Below are 21,676 nucleotides of genomic sequence, written 5' to 3'. Positions count from 1 at the left end.
AATTTGGGTGTTTGGGAAAAACTTAAAGAGGTTGAAACTTCTAAAATTTGAAGTTCTGAAGGTTCAAAATCTCCCAAAATGTTCAAACCTGAAAGCTGAATTCCAAAGTAGAAATTGTAAAAAAGAATGTTCAAAGCTTCTAAGCGACTGGAAATCAAAAAATACACCGATGAACATGGTTCCACGCGCACCCACATGATTAGTAAATTCAATTTTTTTTGAAGAAATTCTGAAATTTGGGCTATCAAGCTTGGTCGACCATTCTACTCATGTATGGAGTTTCCTGAAGGAACGACACCGGGTTATTCCATAGTGAAAAAAAGCCTATCTGATATTACTATTCTTTCAAACAGTATAATGAAATATATATTTTTTCGAGAGTACGCCTAGGCGTAACATATTTTATAGAAGACAGAAGACCATTACAAGAGACAACAACTTGATGCAAACAACAAATGTAGTTGAAACTCCACGCCTCTGCTAATCAAAACATTAGCCACCACAACCATTACAAACACAACGTAAAGGTCCTGCTCTAAATAGATCATAAAGCCGCATCTCGACCAATACCGGTCAACTCAAACAGCAACAATTTCAACCAAACTTCCCTTGTCGACGCACCAACCACCCTTCAAATGTCTAAGAGGAGACGACAAGTGGGTAGCTAGACTCAGTCGGACCCGAGAAAGCAATCATCTTGGACTCACCGGCAGCTGGGTAGATAGCGCCCATGAAGATCAACTCAAACCAGAGGCAAGTACCTGAGAACTACAACACATAATCTCCAAGGCATGTCTCCACACACGATACTCCAAACAAAGTAACAACGACAAGATGCCACCATCACAGATCCATTAACAGACCCAGGCTTTCACCCGGAGATAAACCCAAGCAAGGAGGTGGAGATGCTAAGACACCTCAGCGATGCCTCAAAGGAGAGGAACAACACCCACAGGCAACATCGCTGCCAGCACCGACCGAAGTCGGGCATCATTTTCATTAGTAACATTGCACACATTCCACCCTTCCCATCACATTGCGGCCATACTGTCCATGTTGGGTCACTCCGCTGCCGCTCAAGCACCTGACCATCATGACCAAACCGCAGAACACACACACACACACGCCGCACGACCAAGGAAATGTAGGCCATCTTCCACCTCCTGCACTGCCGAGAACTAGCAGCACCAGCCCAACCTCCATCTCCAACACAACCAAGGTCGTCGGCACCGCAAGAAGCAACTAGTCACTCCACTTAGGCAGACAGCCTCACAACGACTACGACCCTGGGACACAAATCGGGCCCAGGATGGACCTAGATCCGGTTCACGCTGCCGCCTTCGTCTACCACACTGGCATCACATCTTAGGCAACAGAGGCACCACCGACCACAACCATTGCCCGATCACCGCTTGTGTAGCATCACTTGGACGAGCGCCTCCGCATTGTTGCAATCGTAGCCCATCCATGCCACGACTGCGAGCTCATGACCATGATTTGAGCGCACCCCATTGTGCGCCGCGACACCGGAAAGGATACCTGCACACCTCGCTTGACGCCGCTCCCCCGTGCAAGGGAGACTGGTCAAGGAGCAACAGCCACACCTAACGCCACCACTGCAACCGCCACTGGTGGTATCACGGGGAGGAGGGACTTGCGGGGATAAGGTTTGCCTCGGAGCCGCCGCATGAGCGGCCCAAGAGGGAGAGGGGAAAGTTTACACACACAAATATAGCTTTGATTTTGTCATTTTTGCGCTGAATGCAATGGGTATCATTTCATTGTGAAATTTCATATGCAAGTAGAGTGGTTAACAATGTATGCTAAAAAAAGTTTGTATTATTTTTCAATTTTTTCCAGTTTATTTTTCCTGAATGTACTATTCATAACGGGTGCGTGTGTGGAACCATATCCCAAAAAATATTCCTGTCCATTGGAAATCACGAAATTCTAGAAATACTACTAAAAGGAAAGCCAGTACTGAGATACGTATTTGGAAGTGCTAAAGGAAAGCATTAAAAATGGGAAACGTAAAAAATAAAAGTCTTCCATTTTTACGGCATTAATTGGAATTAAGAGCACCCAACCTGCGTTCAACAGTGAACAGCACCCTCTGGAAAGCTGTCAGCAAACTAACAAATTAGTTCACACGACGCCGGCCGGAACGCAGATCAGATCGAGGCCCCGAGGAAACCCTTGCCTGCCCAGCTTCAATCCCCGTTCCCCGTGTCCAATCCAGCCCGCTCCAACGCGACGCCATCGACGATGTACAAGCTCCGTCTGAACAACGTGTGCCAGGAGCGGCGGTGGGCGACGCCGGCCTACACCGACCGGCGCGAGGGCCCTGAACACGTGTCAAGGTTCCATTCCACCGTCGCCGTCGGCGGCGCTGAGTTCAGCTCGCCGGAGCCCTGGTCCCGAAAGCTCATCCAGGCGGAGGACCTCGCCGCAAGGGCAGCTTTGGAGGACCTCGCCGCCAGGGCAGCGTTGGAGCACCCCTCCGCACCTCCGCAACTACTGACCGGTGAGTATGTATGCGCCCTAGATAGATCTCGTTTTGTTCATGCATGCGCCGTCGCTGCTCTGCTCGCCGCCAGGGCAGCGTTCGAGCGCCACTCCGCTCCTCCGCAGCTACTGTCCGGTTAGTACGTATGCGCCCTAGATATATCTCGTTTTCTTCAAGATCCAGATGTATGAGGCGTGCTGCTCGTCAGTCGGCTGCCGAAGCACACGCCAGAACGTGATCCGCGATCCGCCTCGCCATGCTCTACAAGATCACAGCAAGATCCGACTTGTTAAAACTACATCCAGATTCTATACATACAAGTGGGTTACTTTGCCGAGCCCTTGCACAGACTCTATACATATAAAAGTGGGTTACGTTGCCGAAACGAAGTCCTTAACAGTACGCAGCTTCATGCACTGACACTAAGCAGTTCTGAAAGTCGGTTCCCTTAGACTTAGGAGGAGAAGAGCCCATTCAAGAGGAGTGATATCGTCGTCAATGATCAAGTGAACGCCAGCATGCAATCACTACTAGGAGTAGAGCGCACTGCATGCCAAAGGAAACCACGAAATGGATTAGACACGATATCGTATACTACTTGTAATGCACCACAAAAACATAACAGCAGCTATAATATAACAACATTGAAAAAGTGCATTATAGCAGCAGTTCATGTCCACATTAATTTTTTTGCCGGGAAGTTCATGTCCACATTACAAGATGAATTAGTTTTCTTGTCTTTTCATCTGGGCCTGCTTCAACAGTGGTGTCAACTGTTAAATGAAGGTTTAACCTGTTTTGATTGCTAGCTACTGAGAGACCGCCTAGTATAAATGGATAGCTTATTGGCTACCATTGAAATTATTCTTTTGTTTTTTCTGTTCTCTTGATTGGCCTTTACTACCTATGTAGTTATACAAATGCCCCTCGTGACAAAAATTGATTTAATTTTTTTGCGTCTATCATGCCGTTGTCATGTTTTTATTCCTGCCACTAAAAATGTTCATGATGTTCTTTCAGACATGTTTCTTCTATATTTGTGGTACTCACTAATTTATCTATTGCAGAAATCCATCTTCCTTACAAGTCACAGTTGCGAAATTATGCTCAAGAACTACGGAAAGATTTACCTTTGTATAACACCACTCAGAGTGGTCCACATCATGAACCTATCTTCAAGTCAACAGTGACCATAGATGGGCGGACATTTGGAAGTCTGCAAGACTATGCTACAAAAAAGGAGGCCGAATCGGCTGCTGCGGCAGCTGCCCTGGTGGCAATACGGCAGGAAGCAAAAAGATTAGAGCAAATGCTTATGGTTGGTTCCACCTTTTTTTTTATATTCTCATGGGAGGCATTTTATTTGCACTGCATCACCTCTATATTAGGACTAACATCCATTGGCATTTATTTGTATTAGTAGTAAGCCCATTCATCTCCCACCTTGGATTTCAATATTCAAGAACTGAGTAAACACTGTATTGATTAACTCACTTCATTTTGTGAGAATTGACAAATTAGATCTCTATCAAATGTTCAGCATAAAAAATAACCCATGTCCCTCCACACACAAAAAAAAAACTCTTGTGAAAAACCTTCTGTTAGTTCGTCTTTGGTAAAAGCGCTGTATTTGGTTAACATTTGATAAAGGGTCAATCTGATAATTTCTCACCTGTATTTACTATTTGCGGAAACAGTTAAATTGGAGTATTGACGAAGTGGCTTTTGTATTTAATTCTGTCAAAAAGAAATAACTTATGCATAGAACGAGTTGAAAGGGATACTATACTTCATGCATAGAACGTTTTAACTATGTACAACCTCCGTCAGTAGTTAACTTAGATTTGTCTAGATTCAGATGTATAACACTAAAAGGTGTCTAGATACATCCCTATCTAGACAAATTTGAGTCAACTATTTCGGGGCAGAGGGAGTACTAAATTAGGCAATTTCATCAAACAAACTGCTTTACCAGTTGTAGGCTCTTCATGTACTTCTTTGACTGGAATCAAGATTAGTTATAAGGTTCAGTTCCAAATGTGTAGTGAAAATTTTAAGATAAAGAACATTTTTGGGAGTGGGAGGGGGGCATAGGGCTATGCTTATGATTCTACAGTTATGGAAGGGCATATGCCATAGTTTATAATATCCTAAATAGCTTCGCGAAGCCATAAATACTTTTCTAATGTATTTGCTGAATTTGTAAATACTAATTTGATGGATTGTTTTACCTTCTGTAGGTTCAAACAATGTCGGATACAAATCCTCGGCATGTATTACCTGAGAAAGAAGACTCTCCCAAATCAACGGTGCACACTCAAGAAGAATGTTTTGAAGGGGATACTTGCAAGAAGCAAAAACGGATGGATGTTGATGAGCTTTATTTCCAAAATTCTAAAAACAGTAAGTAACTTAAATTCCAAAATTCAAGCTTCATATTGGGAATGAACTTCACGATTAGTTTTTATTATTATATTTTCAACTCAATATGAACCAATTTTTGTTGTTATGGATATTATCTAACTCGTTCTGGTTTATTACGATTATCGTACTCTGATGCGCTGGCTTACTGATGTACCAGTTGTGCAGCATGTGTTACGTACTAGTGTGGCTCAGGTACATTTTGATGGTGTATTAGATTATTAACACCTTAAAAGAAAGCAAATTTCTGAACCTAGTTGATAGTACGTGCTCCCCAGTAATCCCGCCCATAAAACATAAATCCCCAGTAACCACTAGCCGATGCAAACTCTATCATGTATCGTATATTCTTCTATCATTCACTATCAAAATGCTTGCCTCATCAACACGATTAATTGATCTGATTTCTCTAAGAATATAGCAGCAGTCGCCTCCCAACTATTATGTTCTCAAATTTTTGGCAGTAGGATCGACAAGGACTAAGATTCCATTTCCCATGTGATTGGTAATTGCACCGAACAAACTTCTAAAGTCTTTTTGGCTGGTTAATTAGGTTAAGATGGAGGTGTAAGTAACATACCACTTGGTTAGCTTGTTTATGAATTAAAGATGTAGCACACAATTTTGACAGAAGAGTTGTTATGACTTAACAATCAAGATTTGTAATCAGCTCTAACTTTTGTCCATGCTCATTTCTTCATATGATGATATGTTCCATTCACAGTTCTAAAACCGGACTTGTAAGTGAACCTATTCAGATAACTAGTCATGATACTGTCATATTATTATCTTTCGCTAATGTAATTACCATTATATTCGAAAATTCTGTTATATTGAATTAACATTTAAGCTAACTGCAGCAACTGCGACGCTTGTTGCTTGTGCCAAGTGCGGTTGCTCCAAGGCAACTGACCAGATCAAGATCTACCGACGCCATCCTGGAATGGTGTTACCAGATGGGGCTACCATACTCCCCTTTAGTGATGATGAGTGTGTGGCTGTGAGGCTATCTTCCCCTCAACCCTGAAGGTATTCTTTGCTTAAGCATATTTCCATCATTTATTTATCTGTATCCATTGCTCTTTGCTCACTACTCAAGTACTCCCTCTGTTTCTTTTTAGTCTGCATATAAGATTTGGTCAAAGTCAAACTTTGTAAAATTTGACCAACTTTGTAGAAAAAAATATCAACATCTACAATACTAACACAATATGGTATGAAAATTAATTTCATAATGCATCTAACAATGTTGATTTCATATTGTGAATCTTAATATATTTTTTCTATAAACTTAGTCAAAGTTAACAAAGTTTGACCTTGACTAAATCTTATATGCAGACTAAAAAGAAACGGAGGGAGTATGTTGTTTTCTCTATGTGTCCAAATTCCAGATGCAGGTGGTGGGTACTAGCGCAGCCAATGCACCTGTGCTGTTGTATATGTTGTAGTTTTACCCCAAGTTTGGCTCAACATATCCACACTGCAGCTGTATTATGTGCCTCTTCGATTAAACATGGTTACAGACTTGATGTAATAAGTTTATGCTGATGGTAGCTGGACCTTGGCCAACCATATCGCTTGTTAAACCTGGATTATGCATGTTATTACCAAGTTGTCACTTTGAGTTTACAAGACTGCAACTTTAATTATTGGGACCATTCGGAGTTCTGATCAATAGCTTTCTTCTTTGCTGAATGATTTAGAGGGCCTCTGTCTGATAAAACCTTATGCCGGCAGGCCTTTGCTTTCTTATGTTGCACGTTTTCTACCCTTCGTTTCTGTATTTTGCTCCCCTAGCGTTCTCTGCTCTACGCTAGAGACATCCTTTTTTTCGTCGCGGGGTACACCCGAGAGACACTACGAATAGTTTGGTGGCACTATTTTGTTTGGGAGTTTTTGAACAATAAGATGTTTATTAATATTTTGACGTTGTTTGAGACTTACTCCGGTGCACCCCCCTAACTCAATTTCCTAGGGGTATTCTTGACCCCCGCCATCTATTTTTTCTCCGGCCCGCCGCTGCCCATATCCAAGCCCCGTATAACCCGTATGACCCATACGTATGTATAAGGTGACATCCCGAAAAAAAAGGATGACACGACCCCACGACCAGGTAGGACCTGCCGACGGCCGATCCATCAATCACGCAGCTCCTCCATCATTCTGGTGAGTTTCTGTAGGAATATCGGCGGCAGCGATCTTATCGCCGGCGATCTCGTCCGAGAGCGCGCGCGGCACCGTCGTCAACCTCCAGCGCTCGCAGGTACCGCATCCCCTTTCCCCACGTTTGTCTAGCTCGCGGCAGCATCTAACGAACTACCGCTGTTTTCGTCGTAGTGGTTAACCTAGCGGGGCGGGCAACCTAGCTTTCTGGCGGTCCAGGCCATCGCAGATCTTGTTCTCGTAGTGCTGCTCGTCGTGATATACACAGTGATCACGCGGGCTAAAGTGGGTTTCTTCTTTCTAGGGTTAACCTAGCGTCGGTTGCCGTCGGTTGTGTGCACGACGGCTCCGTTATTTGATGCGGCCGCTTACCTAGGTATCCGGCGATCCAAAATAATCACGACTGGTGCCATGGGCTAGGAATCTGGCGGCGCATGTTATCACGGGTAGCGCTGCTTCTCGTGATCCAAAGTGATCACGTACTGGATTCGTGGGACGTACCTTAACGCCGCTTGGTGTGGAGAGGGGGGAGGATCCATGGGCGATCAGAGGTCGTTGGCGTCGGTTGTGTGCACGATCTGAACGCCCTTGGTTGGGGCGCTCTCCGGTTGGTGTAGTTTATTTAACATCCGTGATCGTGCGCTAGGTGTTGTATATGTCAGCATTGATAATGTTTGCACATGTGATGATACATATTAATTGTTGTAGGAAATGGCGGACGATGAGTTAACTGATATGATGTATGACATGGAGTTTGGAGAACTGATGAAAGACTGGATAGAAGATTGGTCAGATGATGAAAATTCAGATCGTGGAGATAGGTCAGAGAATGGGAACGTATTGGAAGATCTTAATGTGAGTGGCATTATCATGTTGTAATTTTTTGGTGGCATCCGACAATATTATATTTTGAAAATTTATAGATGGATGAACATGATGATGGTCAGGAAAACAATGAGCATGATGATGGTGAGGAAAACAACTCGGAGATCTCAAATGAAGATTACATTAGTCAGGTATGGAAGTGGAATTTTTTGTTGGCATGCATGCAAATTGAATTAATCCTGGAATATTATATGATAAGTACTTATGTATTTGTGTTATATTTTTAAGCTCATTTCCGAATGTCATAATGCGTACGACTATTACGGTGAATCCGACGCGGAGACAGGCCTTGATGTCGAATCATTAGCTGCATCTGATTCTGGGGAGTCGCAATCGTCGGTCATCATGAGTGAGGTATGTATGTAATCAATGTTGTATGGAAGTAATGTTATACCATAGAAAACTGTTTTCATGGCTATGTTATGATTGTGTAGGTGACAGAAGTTGAGGGGAAAAAGAATGTCCAAGATACTGCTAGTGCAGATGATAAGAGGGATATGTTCATGCAGATAATACAAATGACTTTTACGTCTCACGAGGCTGCGTATGATTTCTACAACAGCTATGCTAGAGATAATGGTTTCAGCATTAGAAAGAATAGGGTCAGGTATAGCAAAACCGAGTCACGTCATATGCGTTATAGGCGGTTTGTTTGTTCCAGACAAGGAAAACGTGACAGCAGGTTGCTAACCGAGGAAGGACACAGCCGTAGGCTCAGACCCGAGACACGCTGCCACTGCGAAGCGCACCTGACCGTGAAGCTTGACCAAAAGCGTGGGGTTTGGTACGTTGATAGTTTTGAGGACAAGCATAGCCATATCTTGGCAGGACCGGACGAGGTACCTTTTCTTTGGTCCCACAGAAAAATCAAAGAGTACCAGAGAGCTGAGATACTGTCCATGGGAGCTGCAGGGATTAGAATTCACGACATGATGGATACCTTCATCAGCAAACATGTATGGTATGGCGGTGTTGGTTTTACCAGGCGTGAAATATACAACCTTTACGCCAGGGAGAAGAGGAAGCTGCTTTCAAAAGGTGATGCTGCCACAGTCATAGGCATCATGGTCAGTAGGAAACAGAGGGATCCTAGCTTCTTTTTCGAGTACAAGCTAGACAAGGAAGGACATATGAATAGGATGTTCTGGTGTGACTCCCAATCTCGTCATGACTATGAGGACTTCGGCGACGTGCTTGTATTTGACAGCACGTACAAGATGAACCGGTATGGTATGCCATTCATACCCTTTGTTGGTCTTAACAATCACCGGAAGACCACTGTTTTTGCTTGTGCCATAGTTTCGGACGAGACCGAAGAGACATATGTGTGGCTGCTGGAGACTTTTTTGAGGTCCATGTGTCAAAAGATGCCTATGAGTGTTATCACGGATGCCGACGCTACGATGATCAAGGCAATTCGCCAAGTCTTGCCAGACGTGTGGCACCGTATATGTACGTGGCATATAGAAAAATATGAAGATTCACCTCAGTCACAAGTCCTTGAAGGAGTTCCGAACTCTTCTGTACTACAGCACGTCCACGGCCACGTTTGAGGAGAGATGGCACGTGTTTTCCAAAAGATGGCAGTCGGAAAAAACAGTAACATGCTTGAGACGGATGTATAAGAAGAGGAGACTGTGGGCCGCGGCTTATCTGACAGAGGGTTTTTGGCTTGGCATGAAAAGCAACCAGAGGAGTGAAAGTCTAAACTCATGCCTTCACCTCGACCTAGACGGTGAAATGACCCTGGTGGATATGATTTTGCACTATGAGAATGCCGTTGTACGTATCCGTGAGAATGAGGCACGAGATGATTGCACGGCCTCACAGAGTTTACCGGTGCCAGTTACTAGCTCGAGGGAACTTGAGATAGCTGCTTCTCACGTCTTCACTCCAGCAAACTTCTATATGTTGCAAGCTGATCTTAGGAAAATGGGTGGCATGGAGATTGTAGAAATAAAGCTCGGAGACGGATCACAGCAGTACATCATGGCCTGGAAGAATAACCGGAAGAGCCGTTTTTGGGTGGAGTACACTCCAGTAAATTCCGCAGAAACTATAAGGTGCAGCTGCAGAAGAATGATTCGAAAGGGTCTACCTTGCAAGCACATATTCCATGTACTGAAGTACATGAATATATCTGAAATACCAAAGTGTTTAGTTCTTGTGCGGTTCACGAAAGACGCAAGGTTGGGACTGCCCGCCAGGCGCACAAGCGATCTGTTGGGATTTGGATGGACTGGAGCAGCTGAAAGAATGAAATATAGCCAGGTCAGTGTGTTGGCTTCAGAAGCTATGCATGCAGCATGCAAACACCCAACTTTGTGGGATCAGTTACAGGAGAGTTTGAAGACCGTGATAGCTAAGAGCCATGAGTATGATCAACTAAAGGAAAATTTGAGTAAGAAAACGGCTGATCTTAGTACTTGTGCAATTGAATATGTAGATGATGGTGAAGGAAACATAGTTGAAGTTCATGATCCTATTAAAGTATCAACGAAAGGTGCAACTAAGGTAGATGAGAACCGCCCTATGTCGAAAAATGGTAGGCCACTTTCGTACGACGAGATCAGAATCAGGTGCGGCGCATGCAAATTGCTAGGGCACACTAAACGCAGCAAGAAATGCAATCTAAATAAGAAGTAAGTTTTTGTATGCATTGTAGGTTATAATTGTTTTTAACTTGTCATTCATTAACTTTTCCTGTTATCGTGTGCAGAAGTGTGGTTGGCGAAGAAGAGTAGAACAGTTGCTAAAGTTATGTTAGGATGAATCCAGTGATCTAATAGTGAGGTGTTTACAATGTGTTACTGCATACATGATACATGATATATACTATTGCAAGAGGACAGTACCTTGAGATAGTGCTTGTAGCATATATGGACTAAACAGGAGGCGGTCACTAGGGACTTTAATCATGGAAAATGGATAGCATTTTAGCCATTGTAATGATGGCATCTTTTGTGTTGTCCACTGTAGTTATATTATATTAGAAAACTAGACGATACCTGGCATGTTGTTGCGGGAATGTTTTGCAATATATTCATAGAGAAATGGTTACGTGTAACATGTATATGTTGTTGCGGGAATATTTTTTTGCATGTTGTGGTGGACCTTTCTCCATACATGTTGAATGACGAGGTGGCAAACTTGCATGTTAAGAGAAATAGGTTAGTGGTGGCTAGTTGTTTAGATATAGAAGATGTAATTATGTGTGGTAATAATTAAAAAAAATTCACTCCTTTGGTTCACCACCATTTAGATATAGAAGATACCAGCTCACTTTGGTCTATAGTATAGACTTCGTACCAAAAACCCACCATTTTCCCCTCATAAAGAAAAGAAAAACCCACCATTTTATGGCTTGTAGTGTAACTCGGGCCGCTTGTCGCGATGACGTGGAGGGGGGTGACGGATGCCGTTAGACGGCGCGACACACGGCCGCTCCCGTTGCTAAGCCCATTTAACAATTTTTTTATTACAGCCCGTTTAAATGGGCCGCGCTGGCCACCTGGTCGGGGCGGTTCTTCCCTCGCGATCTCCACGCGCGTTCTATCTATCCACTGCAACCGCCGCCGCCGCTGCCGCCACCGATCCACGTCTTGCCGCCGGTCACGTTACGCCATGGTTTCGTGGAGCGACGAGTCGAGCTCTTCTTCGGATGGCGAATCCGTGACTAGCCTGCAGGTACGCTCCTACTATATAATCTCCAAATAGTGCTAGGCTTAGGGTTAGGGTTCTTCATTTCCGGTATTTAACGCAGGGCGTTGATTTGTGCATTATCTCTGTTGTTTCGTTTAGCTTCCTACGACTATCCCTTGCTATGAATGGAGTGGTATTGCTCACGATCTGTCTTCTCGTTGTCTGCATCGAGAACCTTGCGTCAGGCTAGTTGCTTTTGATTCCTTGGACACTGGCAGGCATTTTCTTGCCTGTGGTCAGAAGGTATGTTGTTCCGTACTGTAAATATATGTTTAAATTACCTCGTGCTCGATTTACTTCGCGGTAATCCATTGTTCTGCCCAAAATTGCATACAATTTCAATTAATTTGTGCATTTACAAAGTCCGTATTTATGTTGTTTTTTTACGGTCTATATTTGTTTTAGCACGTAATAGCATATACTTGTAGTTAATTGATCCATATATATATATGTATATCATTGCATGCTACATTTTGTGTTTATATGATTGAGACCATATTTTTAGTGCATTGCATGTAATTGTATTGCATTTGTGCATATACGATTGAGACCATATTTTTTCATACTGTAGGAAGAAGTGAAATGTAACTATGTGGAATGGGTAGACCCGGAGTGGTCAGTGGCTACGAAGTTCTGCCTGAGAGAACTATGGAGCATGTATGACGAGAAGCTGAGACAGAATAGTAAGAATGCTGAAGAAAAATGCATGTTAATTGGAGAAAAGAGGAGGACGGAGGAAGAGCTGAGATTTTTCAAAATGGACTTTGCTAAACTGGTGGCTGATAAGGAGGATGCTCTCACGTAGTTGGGCAATGCAAGATTGTCACTTAGCGATCTCAAAGAGGAGCTGGAGAAGAATAAGATGGCAGACCATGGTTGTGCCAATCTACATCAGGTCCTGAGGATAAAGGCTGAGAAAGACCGGGACCGGGTGGTGCTAGAGAGAGACCAAGTGATGAGAGAGAGGGACCAGCTGAAGCAAGAGAAGAAAAAACTTGAGTATAATATTGCAGATTTTCTCAAACAGAAACATGGGTACGTTGATAAGATCAAGAAGCTGAAGGAGATTTGTGATGAATTTTAAGTATGTTTTGTGGTTTATTGTTGAACAGAATGATCAAGTCCTATCTGCATTGTGGCCAGTTCATTTGTGTAAGGTCTAAGTATATTATATTAACCAATAAATTATATCACTTTCGAAATAGTTTGCCCTTGTTTGACCTGCATCCTAATGCGGGTTCTTGGCTAAGCGCTGAAATTATTTTGCTTCCACCGGAGCTCTAAATCGTAGTGATCAAGGGGGGAAATAGTAGTTGATCATGTGATTGATGGTGCTACTGATCTTGATCTTCATGATGCAGAAAAGGAAAAGGCTAACAAAAATGCATCAAAAAAAACTGTGCAACGAGATTTGAAGCAACACATAACGCCAAGGGAGTCTGGCGCAAGACACGAGGAAGATCCACCTGCGGACGCCGATCCCGAGAGATCCAGCGGCAATCATGCGCACAGGATCCCAGGCGGACCTGCCTACTCCACCAATCGCAGGATCCACAGGTGGCCCGTCTGCGTCCGACACACGGGTTGTCTCCACTGAGCGGTCGGGCGGGACCGGACCTGGCGCGTCCCCCGCGCGAACTGGCACTCGTCGACTGGGTCGCCCGCGCTGGGACCGGATCTGTCGTTGTCTCGGGCGCGGGATCCCACACCGGATGGCACGACAGCCGAGGTTGATTCTCAGGCAAACAAAAAGGAGTTTATCAATTTTTTTCTTATTGTTGAATAATGCCAAATCAAATAAAAAAATTGCAAAAGTAAAAAAGAAATGAATTACTCTTCCATGACAGAAAAGAATGAACACAGCAGCAAAAAACATTAAGGTAGAACAAATGAAGGGAAGCAAAAATTTACTGGTACGAAACGTATAGTCTGACTGCATTACACATACACAAGTATGTGTGAGCGACCAAAAATCCACACAAAATCCATGGTATCGTGCTTATTACATGAATGATAGAAAATCAAAGTTGTCCATGCCGGGAAACGTGCTTCCGGACTTAAAACAAACGACTAAAACTAGAATCTTGAATCATGTATGATGTCTTCACGCCTTGCTTTTCTTTGCGATGTCGCGGATTTTGTTCTTCACACATTCAAGCGTGTTGGTAGGCGAGAGAACCAACTCGGCGACGAGACGCCTTCTCCTTGCATTAATGGTGCCCTGCAATTTTTAGAACAAGGTTTAATGAATAGAAGTTGGTATTATACGACAATTGTACAAGTGTACGAACAGAGAGGACAAATTACCTGGGTAAAATCGGTGGTCCATCGATCCCCGTCCCAACGCTCCATAACTTCAATCACAAAAAGGCCACAAGAGTTCCTAATATATATGCAAACATTAGTCACCGTGCACACGAACATGTCTTTCGTAAGTAGAAAATGATGAACCATAACTCACCCGTCCTCTTGTAGTGGCATGTCAATCTGAGGTATGATAGGCCACTTAGTGACGTCTGGATATTTGCCAGGTGTAATACGGTTTGCCTCTTCCATATCAATTGCTATTGCTAGTCGCTATTTGAAAGAAAGTAGTAGTGAGAAACCAAATGACATTTCATATGAAGAATGCTCAATGTTGGGGAGAGTACCAGTGCTTTCACAGTGTCGAGAGAGAACTCGATAGGATAGAGCGAATCAAAAACTCGGAATTCTTTCTTGAGGTTGTGCATCACCACGGTGATCCAGTGTGTATTGCCGACGTTCAACGGGATAAACGACTAAAATGTGGTACACATTTGTAATCAGATGCAATTATGCTTGTTGAAATGAGTGTTAATGAACTAGTAAGAACATATCGTACCTTATCACGGACGGTATACTCGTCCAGAACCCTACGTACTGCTCCAGCTCTGCTCAGCGCACTATCCATGTTGTATTTCGACGGTTTAGGGTTGTCTCGTGCCTTAGCACGATCAACAAGGTATTTGGACCTCCAGGCTGGACAGAGGTGCCGATCATGACCAACGCGCAGAGCCAAATGTGTCTGATAAGCATCAATAATCTGCGTAAAATAATAGAACATTTTATTTTCATAGGTGACACCTAGATTATGCACTTAAATAGCAGGACATGGTAATAGATCTTACGTCATCCGCCAGCCATGTATGCTCAAGTACCGGTCGTATACTCTCCACAGTCACAGAGGTGCCACGTTCATTGTAGTAAACTCTTTTTGTCATATTCTTCTCAGACCGAGCAGCCGCCTCCAGAAACGCAACAGCAGCATCGATGAGTTCCGGTGTCAAATCGTCCTTAACAGAGCCTTCCATGTCATTGTCACTAAACAGAGCTGCATGATAAATTACGAACGTCACGAACGGTGAGTACATGAAATGGTAGTAAATTAAGCACTAAGATAGCTACTAACGGTACCTCTAGTTGCAGTAGTGTTGCCGGATGGCTTAGTACCGCGAGCGCTTCGCTTGCCGGGCTTGTCAAGTTTAAAGGGGGATTCAAATTTCTTGGGAACAGTCCGTCGGCGCTTCCCGGATATAACATCGTCTTCTTTTGCGGTTGCTGCAGACTTTTTCCCCTTGCTCTTACCCACCATCCTGTCGATAGAACTTGCAGAAATGTCAATGTCGGACGATTCTGCTCGAGGAGAATTACCTACAATCCAAGGGTTCTCCGGTGTTGCGCCGCACTCATCAGTAGGCTTCGTTGTCTTGTCAACATTTAACTTGGCAGGTGTTTTCTAGTTAACAAAAAAATAATGTGATAGGTTCAGTTAACGAAAATAAAGATGCATAATTGGGATAAATGAAGACAAATAAATGAAAACATACTTCCTCATCATCGTTGTTCTGGTTTACAACAGGCTCGTCAGGCTGTGTCAAATCAATCACCGGCTCTAGACCGTCAGAGTCATCCTTGTACACGAATTGTTTTTTTCTGGCGGACCATTCTCAAAGGAATCCACTTCTAGGTCGGCATTGTTGTTGCCGGAAGCCGCAGCAGCCGCTGGCTTGTACATCACACCATTTTGGTTCAACTTCTCTAACAATCTCTGCATTACATAAAAAATATTAATTAATGTCGGCACGGTTTTGCAACTTCAAAAATGTTGTAAACATAGAATTAAGGGTGTGTCACCTCGGCTACTTGTTCCGGTATTTCCTTCATTTGGCTGCGTATGTAATCCATACACCGCTTCATGATGAGGTTCATCATCTCGTCCGCGTTTGAGGCTAACTTGGACTTCTTTGCCGCACCAACGGTGGGCTTCATTTTTGGCTTTTCTGGTTCGGGTACTTTGCGCTCCTGCGCCCTATACTCCTTGGTTATGTTGTCTTCAATCTGCATGTGAAATACAAGTATATGTGATCAATAAAAATATTAATACAACTAATTATGTTATATAAAAGATTTAAGAAGTACCCAACGTAATGAATTACCTTGATGTTACCACGGCCACGGCCCTGGTCATAATCAAACTTGTCTCTCCTTGAGGCTGCAGCTTCAGTCCAATTCCTCATTAGAGGTTCCATGGACAAGCTAGGATTGAATGCGCATTCACCTTCCAGAGGCTGAACCTTCTCCCAGTACAGGTACTGCATGAATATGAAAAATTACAATTAGTACTATACAACAGGTAAATTAGCAATCATATTTTTTTGCAATGGTACAAGTCTGAAAGGTGTACATGCAGGAGAGCTAAGTTCCCTCTCGGCCATTGGCGGAGGTGTTTGCCTTTCCTCACGTTGCGAAGGCAGTCCAGCAGAACCCGGAGGGTGAATGCATTCCAATTAATCTTGGATATACGCTTCACATCGTCCACCAATGCGTAATATTGCTTTGGTACAGTCTTGCTCGACATGGGAGCAAGAACTGTTCCAAGCAACACGAGGACAACTCTCCGAAGGAAATCGTCGTCGGCAGATTTATTTTTTGTGATGTCCACAATCAGATCATCGATGACTATGTTACCTGTGGTCTTGCTCGGGAATTGAGGTGGCACTCGATCTTTAACATCCTCACCTTCCTCACCGAGAATACCTTCTGCCGACAGTCCGTGGTTCTCCAAGGCCAAGATGCACTCAACATCCACGGCACCGAGAGACACTTCGCCAACCAAGTCTTGTACAATGAATCTGCCCTTGCTAGGATCAAATATCTCAACCATGTACCGGATCAACAGTGTACGCATCTTCAGCGAAGGTATCTGAAGCATGCTACGGAGTGGTGTTTCGGCAAGTGCGGCCCTTTGACCGGAAGATAGACCGGCAATAAGTTTGCACCATTTTTCTACGGCGCAAACAATTTCTCCGTTGAGTTCATCCATCCTGTTAAAAAATATACTTGGTTATAGTACCATAAATTATGTAATCAACTTTTTTCCTAACATATTGTTGCATAAAACATAATAATGGAATACACTATCCCACAGTAGATAGAAAACTATACAACATAATTTATTCATACTGAAACATTCAGCAGAGACACGTGCAGCACATAAAATGACAGTTTAACAAGTACTTATTTAACCAATTAGTTTCATAATAAAAAGCAACATAATTTATCTAATCATTTATTTTCATATGGTACTGTACAAATAGATATAAGAATCGGTGACAGTGCCTAATTAACAGTAAATTGAAAAGAAAAAAACGAAATTATGCATACTGGAACATGCATCAAACAAACGTGCAACACATACAATATTAGTCGGCGTCTCATAGTTGCAACATGCATGTCTTAGGGCATTGCTATAACTTAAAGTGACTATGCTATAACTAACACTGATTAAAAATTGTTGTTTATTCATGAATCCAACCTACAAGTGAAAGACAACAAACAACATGCAGAAACTAATTTGCAATCGTAGGGCTATCTAATCAAATACACGCACAAACAAATCTAGTGTCATAGGCCTATCTAATCTAATACACGCACAAACAAAAAACATCTACTCCAACAGATGTAATGCGAAGATTATGCGCTAATTAATCTTAGTCCTATCGAATCTAACACACGCACAAAGAAAAGCATCATGGATGCGGTACGGTTGCCAACATACTGGATCGCTCGATGAAGATGGAAGTTGTCGGCGTTGTAACGTGGACGCAGTTCGTCCACGACGGCCAGCACGCGCTGACGACCAGGATGTTCTCGACGATCTTGCTGGGGTTGGGCCGATGCTAGGGACGCAGCTGTCGTCGACTCGGCGGTAGGAGCCGTCGTAGACGACATGAAAGACGATGCCGAGACTAAATAGGAGGAGGAGGATCTCCTAGGTCGTCGTAACCACCAGGGATAGAACGCCCGTGATCTTTGCCTTCCTTAGTTGAGGAGAGGCAGTACGTGCTCCTAAATTAAAGGGATAGGCTTCCCACGCTCGAGTTTTTTTTTTGTAGATTCCGATCCGGGAAATGTGTAACAAATCGCAGCTGCTCCTCTCTTTGAGCGATGAGGGGCTCGTTTCATGTATTTTTTTCTTTTCTTTTTCATATTAGAAAATTTTGATATCAAATAATTATTTCAACTCAACCAAATGGCCCCAAATTTTTTTCACACAATGGGATGACCATGGACATCATGCATGCCAATTCTCATCGATTTCTGACACTCGATGCATTTACTAGGATTTTGCCGGCGAAAAGAACCCGAAACGTTGCCCGGACGTGACGCAACGTTCGTTCGGTGTCAGGAATGGCTCACATGTTGCATGGGGGCCTACATTGGGCATCCTCAGATGGTGCCAAAGTTTGGTGTCATTTCATGCAGGCCAGCACATAGCACATGTGCAATCACCATCATTCGGGTCTGCCGTATGGGGAGCCCGAAGGACGTTGTTTTTCTGGACTCAACCAAATGGCCCCAAATTTTTTTCACGCAATGGGATGACCATGGACATCATGCATGCCAATTCTCATCGATTTCCGACACTCGATGCATTTACTAGGATTTTGCCGGCGAAAAGAACCCGAAACGCTGCCCGGACGTGACGCAACGCTCGTTCGGTGTCAGGAATGGCTCACATGTTGCATGGGGGCCTACATTGGGCATCCTCACATGGTGACAAAGTTTGGTGTCATTTCATGCAGGCCAGCACATAGCACATGTGCAATCACCATCATTCGGGTCTGCCGTAGGGGGAGCCCGAAGGACGTTGTTTTTCTGGACTCAACCAAATGGCCCCAAATTTTTTTCACGCAATGGGATGACCATGGACATCATGCATGCCAATTCTCATCGATTTCCGACACTCGATGAATTTACTAGGATTTTGCCGGCGAAAAGAACCCGAAACGCTGCCCGGACGTGACGTAACGTTCGTTCGGTGTCAGGAATGGCTCACATGTTGCATGGGGGCCTACATTGGGCATCCTCACATGGTGCCAATGTTTGGTGTCATTTCATGCAGGCCAGCACATAGCACATGTGCAATCACCATCATTCGGGTCTGCCGTAGGGGGAGCCCGAAGGACATTGTTTTTCTGGACTCAACCAAATGGCCCCAAATTTTTTTCACGCAATGGGATGACCATGGACATCATGCATGCCAATTCTCATCGATTTCCGACACTCGATGCATTTACTAGGATTTTGCCGGTGAAAAGAACCCGAAACGCTGCCCGGACATGACGCAATGTTCGTTCGGTGTCAGGAAATGCTCACATGTTGCATGGGGGCCTACATTGGGCATCCTCACATGGTGCCAAATTTGGTGTCATTTCATGCAGGCCAGCACATAGCACATGTGCAATCACCATCATTCGGGTCTGCCGTAGGGGGAGCCCGTAGGACGTTGTTTTTCTGGACTCAACCAAATGGCCCCAAATTTTTTTCACGCAATGGGATGACCATGGACATCATGCATGCCAATTCTCATCGATTTCCGACACTCGATGCATTTACTAGGATTTTGCCGGCGAAAAGAACCCGAAACGCTGCCCGGACATGACGCAATGTTCGTTCGGTGTCAGGAATGGCTCAGATGTTGCATGGGGGCCTACATTGGGCTTCCTCACATGGTGCCAAAGTTTGGTGTCATTTCATGCAGGCCAGCACATAGCACATGTGCAATCACCATCATTCGGGTCTGCCGTAGGGGGAGCCCAAAGGACGTTGTTTTTCTGGACTCAACCAAATGGCCCCAAATTTTTTTCACACAACGGGATGACCATGTACATCATGCATGCCAATTCTCATCGATTTCCGACACTCGATGCATTTACTAGGATTTAAAAAAACAATTCAAATGTAAAAAAGATAAGATCTATTAGAATGAAGAAGCGAAATAAAAGATAACATATTATCTTACATTTTGAAAATATTTCAAATATAAAGAAGAGAGCAAATATTAGAATGAAGAAGTGAAATAAAACAGAACATTTTATTTTACAAACAAAAAACATTTCAAATATAATAAAGATAAGAAATATTAGAATGAAGAATTGAAATAAAACACACCATTTTAGTTTATATTTCGTAAATATTATCAATATAAAAACGAGAACGAACAAAGGAAATAAAACACAACAAAATTTGGCATATTTTTTAATTTTAGTAAACACTGTTAGAAATATAAACAAGAAAATAAATTTTGGAGTTAAGAAGTGAAAAACAAAGAGAATATAAAACAGATCAGTGCGCGGGTAAGGCTGCCCTGGGCCAGCCCGTCCGAATTGGGCCCAAGGCAGAGCCGTGCAAGGCACAGCGCAGCGCACAGCCGTGGGGTGGTGGGAGTTTAGTCCTACCTCGCCAAGCGAGAGAGCGCCGCACCGGTTTATATACCCGGCTGCGACTCCCTTCCCAAGCTCCTATCATATGCAGGCAGTACATTGCCTAACTCTCACCCCCTCTGCCCCGTGAGGCCTACTAACAGCAGAGATATTCTGCACCACGGGCCTGCATCCTGGCCCATGAACGGCTGGGTTCCTAGTCGTATGCAGGCCGTGGTGTATGAATTCTCCTGCTCTGGTAGGTGGGCACTTTTTTTGGCATATTGCCATGTGTTTTGATCTTCAAATCACACACTAAATTATACACATGCTCACTTGCATTCAATACACATTTTTTTGCATATATGACAAGTTAATGTTTTGACCTTCAAATCAACTAATAAATTTTACACATGCTCACTTACATGTAATACACATGGCTATTAATGGGATTTCAACAAAAATGAGGCCGTGGTGTATGAATTCTGCTCCCACATGCATGCCATGGTCATGGTAGGGTGTGCATAAAGTTTGGGATCATTTGGTGGGACCGGCAAGGAAAACCTCTTTCAAACTTGCCCTCCGGCAAACCCGAATGGTCCGGCTTGTACATGGTTCATGTGGAGGCATGCATGAGATGACCCCAACTTTTTCGGAGCATGTGGGCATGGCCAATGTGGTCCCCCAGGCAAGGTGTGCACGAATTCGGACACAATACACACGTTGCGTCATGTCGGGGCACTGTTCTAGGGTTTTATCGCTAACCTTGCAGGGTTAAGCTATGTATTTGAATCTAGAACCAAATTAACGCAACCTTAGAGTTGAAGAACTGGCTGATCCATATATCATTAATAATGCTCTATTTCCACTTCAAGCCAGCATAAACCTATATAACCAAAAGCCAGCATGGCCTGCAGTCTGCCTAACCCATCATCCTAGGCTTACAAAGTTCATGAGCACCGCAAAATAACAGCAACAACTACTAAAACATCGCAACAAAGTAAAGGCCACATCTTCAGCAAGAAGTAGAGTCTTCTTTTTTATCCTTCCAGTCTTGCTATGTTGATTCTCCACCCTTGCTTCGCTGTGTACACTTCACTTGCTACTCGCTCTAGCAGTCTTGCTCCCACCTCCAGCACCTTTTTTGTGGCTCCTTTGTCTGCAAAATAGATCAATCAACAATCCTATTAGGGGCTACATTTTTCATGCAAAGAAATAACTATAGTTTTCCCAATACTGCAGTACTAAAATCACATTTATTAGGGGCAACCAA

At 43.7% G+C, this 21,676-nt stretch overlaps 1 pseudogene; it reads left to right on the top strand.

Moving 5' to 3' along the window:
* Nucleotides 1-730: 730 nt before the first annotated feature.
* LOC141020856 (double-stranded RNA-binding protein 1-like) overlaps nucleotides 731-21,676 on the top strand; it is a 43,899-nt pseudogene continuing 22,953 nt past the window's right edge.

Source organism: Aegilops tauschii, chromosome 3 (genome assembly GCF_002575655.3).
Source record: "Aegilops tauschii subsp. strangulata cultivar AL8/78 chromosome 3, Aet v6.0, whole genome shotgun sequence".
Classification (NCBI taxonomy): Eukaryota; Viridiplantae; Streptophyta; class Magnoliopsida; order Poales; family Poaceae; genus Aegilops; species Aegilops tauschii.
Note: the sequence above shows the minus strand (reverse complement) of the source record. Positions and strands in the feature narration are given on the sequence as shown.